The following is a 10,969-nucleotide window of genomic DNA, read 5'->3' on the forward strand; positions in this document are numbered from 1 at the left end:
ACAATTTAAACACAACGAAAATTTTTGTGATTATCAAAGAAATATATTGAACGGATGTCACAATTTTCAATTAAATAAATTCGGCTCCATTATTGTATCAATTTTACGATATGCATTTGAGTTCTCTCAGCTATGTTCTATCTCTCATTTATGTTCCTCAATCTTTCTGAACTTTTTGAATTTCTTTTTTTTTAGATGATCGTGATAAAATTAGTGAATGTTAGAAGTATACTGTACATCAAAATATGGTTTTTAATTTTTAATAATTTGGCACATATAAGCTACTAGTCAGTATTATCTAGTTTTGTTTTATTTTGCTTGTGCTTCAGTTTTTCAAAATATCAAGTGAGACTCGTACCCGGCCTGATGAGGGCTGGATGAGGGTGAATACGATTTTAAAATACGACGAGAAACAAAAGCTATTAAAAAGTATTTTATGATGCGAGTTGAGATATTGCCGACACTGTTCCTGACGTATGAGTACTATGCTTCAAAACCAATTGAAGCGAAGCATAATATGGCCGTTATATAATAAAAAAATCTATTTATTTGTAATATCAGAAAGGAAGATATTAAATCAGATAATATGCTTCTTCACAATTTAATACATAAATCGTACTCCAACATACAATTTCAGTTACAGTTTCTAAATACATTATAACCTTTTTTGTATTAAATACAAGTGTATTTATTTATCTAAATACATGACTAGCTGTGCGTCTTACATTCCAATTCCCGGGGTAGAAGAACAATAGAAAATGAGGCGCTCTATCTCAATTCATCGCTCTCTAGAGCACAGTGTAATATATTTAAAAGCTGTGAACACTTCTGTCATAGTTTCATTTGCAGAATAATTCTCACCTGAGTGCTATTGTCGGTAAAGCATTTCATAATTGAAATAAAAAGAGTATCTACAGTGCAACTTTATTAAAATTCTAATACAAATAAGCGATTAAATGTGTCGGCGGGGGAAAGAACAAATAGAAAATCGGAACATACTCTTTATCGTTCTTTTTTCAATAAACGTAGTCAGCGCAAATTCTAAGCTTTTCAGATGTTTATAACGGTCACTTTCCTATCTTAGCGAAATCCGGTGGCCATTTGGTAGATTACCACCTTCAAGTAAAAAAAAACTGGATTATCAAGTATTAAATTATTCCAAAATAAACTAAGAAACGAACAATCTAAATAAAATGGTAACAAACTATTTACTGTACAAATATTTGTTTACTGTTTGTTACAGCAACAGATTAGAAGAATACTTAATACATATAAAGAAAACAATGTGAGCCAATGTTGTTAGTAAACAGAGTCGTAAAGAAACCCGAAACTTTACGAGGTAAATGTGGTATTAGAAAGTTGGCGATATAGTTTTATGTCGTTGTGCTTCCTTTTGCTTGGTGAAAAGAAGGTAAATTGTAACTTTATTCATGCTGAAATGTAAATGTTTTTAACGTTTCCTAAGTCAGGTTTAAACAATGTGTATCTTTTGCTTGAATGTAATGGATTATCACAAAACATAACTCGAAACTTTAAACTTAATAGGTACATTATTGTTTCTTCAATCAATCGATTTTTATTTTTTATACCGAGAATAAAATTTACCAAAAATAAAAGAGAAAATTATTGCAATATACTTAAATAAAGTCAATGACTACATTTTCGATAAATTGTAACAGTTACTTTTCCTTTAATAATAGAAATTACTCAACACACTCAACAGTTTTTCACAATGGTAGAACCCGAAACAACAGTATTTACGAGTATTGCGGGCTGTGTAAAACGGCGAAACTCCACGACCACACAGAAGAAAGACGTGAAGTCAAAGTAATCGTCGTATAATGAGTGTGCGTGCCGGAACCCTAATTTTAGTCCAGGTTCCCTTCCCATCCTTCTTATAAGGAAATGGCAGGAAGAGGAAGTCGATTTGGCGAAGGGGGAGACGCTTAGGAATGGGAAATGTGGGCAATGCATCGTTAGTTCTCCGAATTCAGATGGCCGCATGCACTTTTGCAACTTTATAATATAAAAAAAAACTTAATCACGTACATAGTTTTGTTGACTTCACTTTTCGTCTGAATTCATTAACCGCTCTGTGTCTATTTATTCCTGTTTACAACGTGTGAAGCTGACATAGTATAGTTTGTAAGTAGTTTCAAAACAACAGTGACCACAGGATCTCAATGTGTCGTGTCCAGTACAACAACGTTTAACATTATATCCGTTAAGACAGGAGCCATCTACACTAATCAAGTGAACCTAAATATATAGACCTAATGTTTTTCTCACAAAATTCAAATAAGTAGAATTTGGCACTTAATTAAATATTTCATTGATATAGTAAAAGTAGATTAGGTTAAATTATACTTGCATGAAATAAATAAAATAAAAGTACAACCATTTGACCTGATGTAAAGTGGCCTAGAGCTTCAAAATACTGGATTAGTTAAGAAAAAGGATTAAAGAAATTATATAAAGAACTATTGAATTCGACACGTCAGATGAAACTTGTCATTAATCAGACGAACACTGGCATTCTAAGATATTATTATACATATCTGTTTTAAACAATATATACATTCAACCAGTACAACAAAAAAAAACTTGAGAGGTGTCAAGGGACACCCGGATGGAATGAAGTTCCTTTCAATTAATTAGTGAAGGAACCAATGTTAATTCTATGAATAAAAAACTTAAGTCTTCACAAGAAGTACATTTTATTTCTATGAATTTTCGTTATATATTGTCACGTCGTTGCCATGGTGATATAGCAAAAAGTGTCGTGACAACTTTTCGTAAGAATTTTTTCCGTCTAGCCCCCTTTCACAACGCGCGATAAGGAACTTCGTTCCAAAAACAATTTAACAGTATAAGAAAGTAAATGCAATACAGGCTTGTAATACTATATGTCGGTGTATGTACAGTAACATCGTATATCCGAATGCACATACCATGAACCTATCATACAATTTCCATCCATTGTGATCGAAGTTCCAACACCGCTCTAATGAATTTCGACGCTCGTGACGGAATTTCCAAACGACTTCTAATAGACTCACGGAAAGATTCCAAAGCATATTCACCTGTAGTGTTATTTTTTTTATTGAAATGTTGAATGAAATACCCTCGTTATTATTATCTAGCTATTGTTTAGAAGCACAGCTGTAAAAAAAACTACTATTAATTTTGGAAACATATACTTAAGTTTTTGTAACACGTGTTAGTAAATCATAGAAATATAAAAATTATTGAGAAGAACATTTGGACATAATTTAAAGAATAACATAAACATGATTTTGTCTAAAAAAAAGCAGCGTTATGATTTTTCAAAAAGTAGTCGAGTTCAATAATTTTAATACCGAATGTATATAGAGGAAAATATTCAACATCAACATTAGGTACTCTCGACCTGCTTAAACTAAGACTTATAATTATTCTTAGTTGCAGTTGAAAATAACTCAAATGAAAATAGTCGAATAATAGATTGTATGTGTTACTATATTAACTACTAGCTGTCGCCCGCGACTCTGTCCGCGCGGATTTAAAAAAAAAAAAGTAAGTAGCCTATGTGTTCTTCCAGACTAGGATCTACATCTATGACAAATCTCATCGAGATCCGTTCAGCCGTTCTGGAGATACCTTCAAACAAATATCCATCTATCCATCCATCCATCCAAACATTCGCATTTATAATATTAGAAAGATATGAAAAAGAAATGTAACACTTCAACAAGAAAAGAAATCTACACAAGTTACTTGTGCAGTATAACTTCAGCGACTATCTCACCAAGTTAAACTTAAACTAAACTAACTCAACACTTGAATTAAGTAGAACTTAGTTTTACTGAGCGGGTAGTGTTACAGTTTACGTCACGGTTACTTATAACTTAGGGTTTTGTTTTAATTACAAAAAAAGTAAAGTGCAAAAAACAAAGATTTTTCTATATATAAAATATTAAAATTACTATATGTATGTGTACACTTATAAAGATGACAAATAAAGTTTACCTAAGTTGTTATACGTAGCTAGCAAAATTGGTTTAATATCCCTCAGGAGTATAGCTATGGAAAGGTAGCAAGGGCTACACAAATGTTATTGTATTTATATAAAAATGCGCTGCCTATTTCAGTGTGCATACGAGTATATCTTAAAATATGACATCGAGAAAATCTGAAGGAACGTAGCAACATATTAAACATCATCATCAATTCCCTGTACGTCCCACTCTCGCGGCTTGAGCTTACCCTCAGTTAGGTGTGACTAGGACATAGTTGGCCACGATGGACAAACTAACCACACTGGACAATTGCGGGTTGGGTATTATAAATTATATTAATATACTGATAGTATACATAATTTATAAAAATAAGTAGCATATAGGTGTAAGCATTTTTTTAAAATAAAATAGAGATTTTCTGAACTAGTTTTGAATTAAATCAATAAAGTTGTGAGGATAAAACTTGTAAAAACGCTGAAAAACTAACAAGAAAAAGCTTAGAAAGGATAAACTACTTTAAGTTAGATCACTGTTCAGAATTGCGCGAGGAGCTCGCGTAGAGCGAATCGCAAACATTGAGACAACTTCAACGAGGCGTTGATTCCGTGAAGATTGAACTTTTCAATCGCTACATCGGTTTGCTTGTTAAGTCTTATTTTACAGATCATGGAATTGTATATATTTTCTGCAGCAATATTCTTTTATAATAATTAAGAAAATTATAAACTAATTAATTTTGCTTCGATGAAAATAATTTAGAGCAGGCGTTTCAGTAGAAATTTTCACTAACGGTTTTAGCTCTTCTATCGCCCTGGGCGAGATTTTTAGGACGGCCTCTTTGTTTTATCTTGCCTTATAAAGGGGGGGGGGAGTAACAGAGTTACGTGAGTAAATAGGAGTATTTAAGCTGGCTTTATTATAAAGTTTTGTTTTGCACGAAGAGACGAAATTCTATGGGTATTTTAAATAACCATGTTTAAAAACTTACTGAGACATAAATTAAACTAGTTTATGTAACAAACCACGTATACTGCAGCATAAATTGAACAAACTTTAGCCTTTCCCCATGCTATCCACTGTTAAAGTTGCCAAAATACGACCTGTTGGTTTCGAAGAGCAATAATTTATTTACCTGGAAATTGCTACCACAAATTATAAAACTTCATTGAAATCTTTATTAATAGAAATTAAGAAGACATATTTGAATTCAAAATAGTAATACAAATTATGACTAAAACTGAATAAAATATGCTACTACTAAAATTATAAATGTGAATGTTTAGATGGATGGATGGATGGATGGATGTTTGTTTAAATGTGTCTTCAGAATGGCTCAACGGATCTTGAAGAAATTTAGCAGAGATGTAGAACATAGTCTGGAAGAACACATAGGCTACTTATTAAGTATTTTTTGGTACCGCGCGGACGGAGTCGCAGGCGGCGGCTAGTAAATAATGATCGGAATAAAATGAAAAAGTATTATTCCATAAAATCCAAGACTTGGTAAACAACATTTTTCCGTACCAATTAAACGTTATTATTAAAATAAAAATAAAGCATTCAAGGTGTCGAAGAAATGAAAATAGAACGTTATGAACAAAAGCAATTTATAAACAGGCATCAAAACCAGACAAGAAAAACTTTTTTATAAAGCAATTAACGAATCAATCAAAGACAAATTTATTATTAATTTATTGTAAAAACCAAATACATCCTGGAAAATCATTATGGTAAATAAATAAATACTATACAGAATATCGATCTACTCAACATTTCTTCATACTAGTACTCCATTGAGTTCAAAAGTTTTTTATATATATACATTTATTTCAACAATACGCAGGTTATGTTAGTGACGTCATTGATTGGGTAAAGCCACTGCCAGAGTCAAAGCCTATTTCAGAAAGTTTCTTGTATTAATTAAAGTTTTGGTTCCACTCTGACACGCCACCGAGCAAATATAAAAGTGCAACAAAGTTTTAAGTCCAGTTGTATACTGTAGCCCGCCTTTAAGCGGGGAAATCTCAAAGCGCGATTAAAAGTTTGTGCTTTGCATTGAGAATTGAGTTTATTAGCATTGCATGTTACCGTGTATTTACCGAAAGACATGTATAAAACATGTAGTACATGTAGTACATACATTATTAATATGATTTCTTTCTTGACTGTCCTGTCAATACAATGCAATGTCCTACAATGTAAGGGTAAGGGAGCTTAATTTTCTTACTCTGTAAATATTTGTAATCGATTTTCGTTTACATACATAATAAAAGAACCTAAGGATTCCTTTCCTATTCAATATAAGATCATACATTTCCGCTTCTTTCTTGTGAAAATACTTTTTCACAATAGGTATCGACGGCCAGTACAGTGAACCGTGTGAAATAACCAAACTTTTGTCGAAATGTCTTTGTGTCGTTTTTATTAAAAAAATAAATAGGTAATTTTTCTTTTAATTTATTCGGTATTTTACAAAAAGACATCTAATATAAAACTAAATAAATAGATGTTATATTAAAATTGGTAAAATACGAGTATATTGTTTGGTTTTTTAATGTTGATTAATTAGGCCGGAGGCCTAATTTTAGTCCTCTTTCCCTACCCACCCTTTTCTTATTTGGAAAGGATGGGAATGGGAAGTGAATTAGGCGGAAGGGGGGACGCATAGGAATGGAAAATATCTTGTTTCTGTACGTTCGCTTCTCTGTTGATTAAATGTAGGCAACGCATCTGCATTTGCGGATGTCTATGGGCAACAATCGCCTCGCTATTTCGGCGAATTCAGGTGGCTGTTTGCTTGTTTGCCACCTTTTCATAAAAAAAAAACATGGAGGCTAACTCCCCAAAATGGCGAATTGTAATATTTTTACACAACCCATACAATATGAGTATCAAATGACACGACTTGACTGATACAATATATTAAACTATGCATAAATTCAAAATAAGTGCTTTCACAAAAATGAATAGAAATGTATTAAACGTATTAAATAAAAATGTTTAACAATTAGAGTAGGTACAGAACATTATGAATTAATACAATGCCTCGATAAAATTCGTGCAAAAATAAAACAAGCTTTACAATGGCTTACACATAACAGCTAAAATAGCTACTTAGTATTATTTATGAATATTTTCTGTGTTTATATCTATTTGTATGTATAGATATAGATTATGAAGCAGGAAAGCAAGATATAGTTTTCCCAAGACAGCATACTGAGAGCAGTAGACAAAATTGGTTTAATATCCCGTGGGAGCATCTGTAAATCCGCCAAGCAAGGTCTGAACAAACAATGAAAAAGTATTGTATAACCTCTTTCGAACATATGAATAAAATTGCAATTTGTTGAAAATGCCAAATATGGTCTTATGGTTACTTTCAGCTTAGGTAATGCTTTAAACTATAGTCTCTTACGTTACCTTAATTGAGCACAAACATGGTTGTTACTAAACGTTGTGGCATTAATCCAGCTGAGTTGGATTAGCTTTGATGCGTTACCGCACTGTATAACAACGAATTGTGTGAAGCAATATCAATTTATACGGAAGCGTTATTAGGTGGTACGTGGTGGTGATACGCTTTCCGTAACGTAATCCAGACTATAGATAGAGATTGTGGATTTCCTTTGGAAGCATTTCTATCGCTTCTTTTAGATACATTTACGTTTGTTTTTGTGTGTGTATACTTGTCGGTTATGAGTAGTCGTTATAATATAACCTTTTTTCTTCATTTTTAACCTCATTTCATGAATAAGTTAAGCCTGTCCATTATAATAAAGAAGTTCACATTTACTTGCATTTTAAATAAAAAAAGTCCACCATTTCTGAACTTATTTTCCTTCTCACTTAAAATCCGCAGAGTGTATCACTGAATGGAGTTGAAATAACCGAGTAAACTCATTCATTAAATAAATTAGAGTGTTTTCATCACAGATATATTCTAAAGAGCTCTTAGTTAATGTTCAACGCAATGTAATTACGAGGTCCGAATTACTCCGCATCAAATAGAAAAAGCCGATGACAATCGTTATGTATTTACCACAAAAAAAATTAATCAACCAAACATTTATTATTTACATAATTTGATTTTTACTATTGACAGTTTTAATAATATTACGTTATGATTGTTTAATTCAATTTTCGTCTAAAATTAGTTACAGCGATATGTAAATTAAGAAACAAAAAGGTCTGGTTTTTATTCGAGCAGTTCTATTTTTTTTAATAATTAAAGATTTATGAAATTAAGTAAAAGGCAGGGATGTTCATGAAAATAATAATTTACTTAAGCAAACACTTACACGCTACTTCGCGTGGGGGGTTTGGTAACGTAAAGGTTAATGGAGACGAGGCGAGGCCAATGGGCCAAGACGGCGGTCACACTGGGGGAGGCGCGCCCTACTTTTCAAAATAATTAATAGAAATATGTGCTCCCTAACAGAGATGTACATAAATACACATAGGCTACTTATAAATTTTTTTGATTCCGCGTGGACGGAGTCGCGGGCGACAGCTAGTCGATTTATACATATCGCCTATGTCACCCGGGGATAAAGTAGCTTTCGAACAGTGCAAGGATATTTTAAACTGGCTCAATAGTTTCGGAGCCTATGCAATGCAAACAAACAATCAAATCTTTTCTCTTTATAATAATAGTATTCATGATAATATAGAATTACTGGCCTACATCAAATTTTAATTTATATCAAGTACATTATTAAAAAGAATACTTGTTAATTAGTTACATTTTAATTAAAATCCGTCCATCCTGTATTACTACTGAATAGGCACTATGAGGGTATGGGTGGTTGTCAAATGTAAAGATATAATATGTATATCACCCTTATTTCTTTTTAAAACTTAGAACACAAAAAAATATTTTTACGGAAATTAAATTAGAGATATGTTAAACATATTAATTTAAAAATATCCAGAATACAAGTTCGTTTAAAAGTTAACATCTTTATGATTGCAGTTTAATTTGCAAAATAAATATTTAATAATATTTTCGAAAATAAGCTTAACTCTGAAACCAATGAAACTACTTTTATTTTTATTTCTAAAAATTAATAATTAAAAATATATATGCTTAGTTTTATCTTTTGTATTATTACGTCTAATAATAATACGTTCCGAATTACTAGACTAAACTTCTTACAAATTCAAATGAAAGAAATAATATTATTTTTCTTTACATACCAATAACGGTTTCGGCAAATAAATGCCATAAAATTATAAAAGCTGACCTTACAACAAAATAAATTTGCCCTTGCATACGGCCCTGATGACTCATGAACATGACACGACACGAAGACCCGCTGACCCGTTTCCCAAGCCACCTGCGACTAGTCAATTTACCTTAAAAAATCTCGCAAAACCCCGGTACTCAAGAAAAGTGTTGTGTTGACTTAACACACATACATGAGTCTTAACGGCCGCTTGTCCTCATTTTATCGTCAAACGAAAAGGCACGTTAACTTTGACACTTTTGACTTAAAGTCCACATTTCAGTAAACTATGATGCGGTCATTACGATACTCTTCTTTGTAGATTTAAAGAAATACTATGCTCATGTAATCAAGTCGTTATAAGCTAACATACATATACATACGAATGCTTCACACGAACTTATTACTATCTTGATCTAACATAATTCAACAATTATTTGAATAAACATAAAGCACTATTTAAGAGAAAAATAAATGATGGAACATTTTGGAATCGCCAATATTGATGAATATTCAAATTCAAGAAAGCGTACAGTGAATATTCATAAACCACGAATATTGCAATGAAACGTAAGTATCGAAGATATCGATAAAAACATTGTTGTAATTTAAATCGATGTATGTATAAAAGAGAGTCGTGTTACGGCTGAACTGATTTGGTTGAAAATTGGTGGTGAAAGCTTAGAACTAGGAGACCGCCATAGGACTGTTTATCCCGTTTCCGTGGGACGTAACATATATTTTTTAATTCCGCGCGGACGGAGTGACGATCAAAAGCTAGTGTGCATATATATTAAGTTTAAGGTAACAATAAAAGTTGAATTGAGGAAAAATAGCCCATTAAATAGATACAACTGTACAACTGTAATTCAAGCCCACATTAAAAATACAGCTTTAAACCATTATTTTTAAATGTGTTGAGGTTCAATGTATCAATTTGTAAGTATGAAAAAGTTATTGATGCGATTGGATTAAACAGAAATATTAGGTCCTTACATATGAAATTGGCGTTTTTCGTACTGGATACTTTAATCACGAATTTCTCCTCTTTGGTAAGGAATTTCAAATTCAAATTTGTACAGCTATAGACTCATGTATTTGTGGTTCGATGACCGTCATTCATTTGTTTTTTTTCTTCTGTTTTTTTCTGTTTGCGTCACTCATTTTACAAAATGGAAAACTTAAAATATCGCATTATTTACGAGTACGAGTTCCGCCGTGGCACTAGTGCTGCGGAAACGACTCGAAGGGTGAATGATGTGTATGGCGGTCGTGTTGCAAAAGAAAACACAGTTCGTTTTTGGTTCCAACGTTTTCGTTCTGGAAATTTCGATCTGCAGAACAAGCCCCATGGATGGCCTGAGACTCAAGTTGATAATGAAGAGTTGAAGGCTATTGTGGAAGCGGATCCATCGCAAACCACGTCCGAGTTAGCTGCAGGCTGCGATGTTAGTGATAAAACTGTTTTAATTCATTTGAAGCAAATTGGGAAGATTAAAAAGCTTGAAAGGTGGGTACCTCACGAATTGACTGAAGCAAGCCGGCAAACGCGCGTCGACTGTTGCGTTACATTACTAAACCGGCACAATAATGAAGGTATTTTAAACCGAATCATTACCTGTGATGGAAAATGGGTTCTTTACGATAATCGGAAGCGCTCAGCGCAATGGTTGTATCCTGGCCAGCCAGTCAAATCCTGCCCCAAGCGAAAATTAACCCCAAAAAAGTTACTTGTAAGCGTTTGGT

The sequence above is a fragment of the Papilio machaon genome, chromosome 11, assembly GCF_912999745.1.
Source record: "Papilio machaon chromosome 11, ilPapMach1.1, whole genome shotgun sequence".
NCBI lineage: Eukaryota > Metazoa > Arthropoda > Insecta > Lepidoptera > Papilionidae > Papilio > Papilio machaon.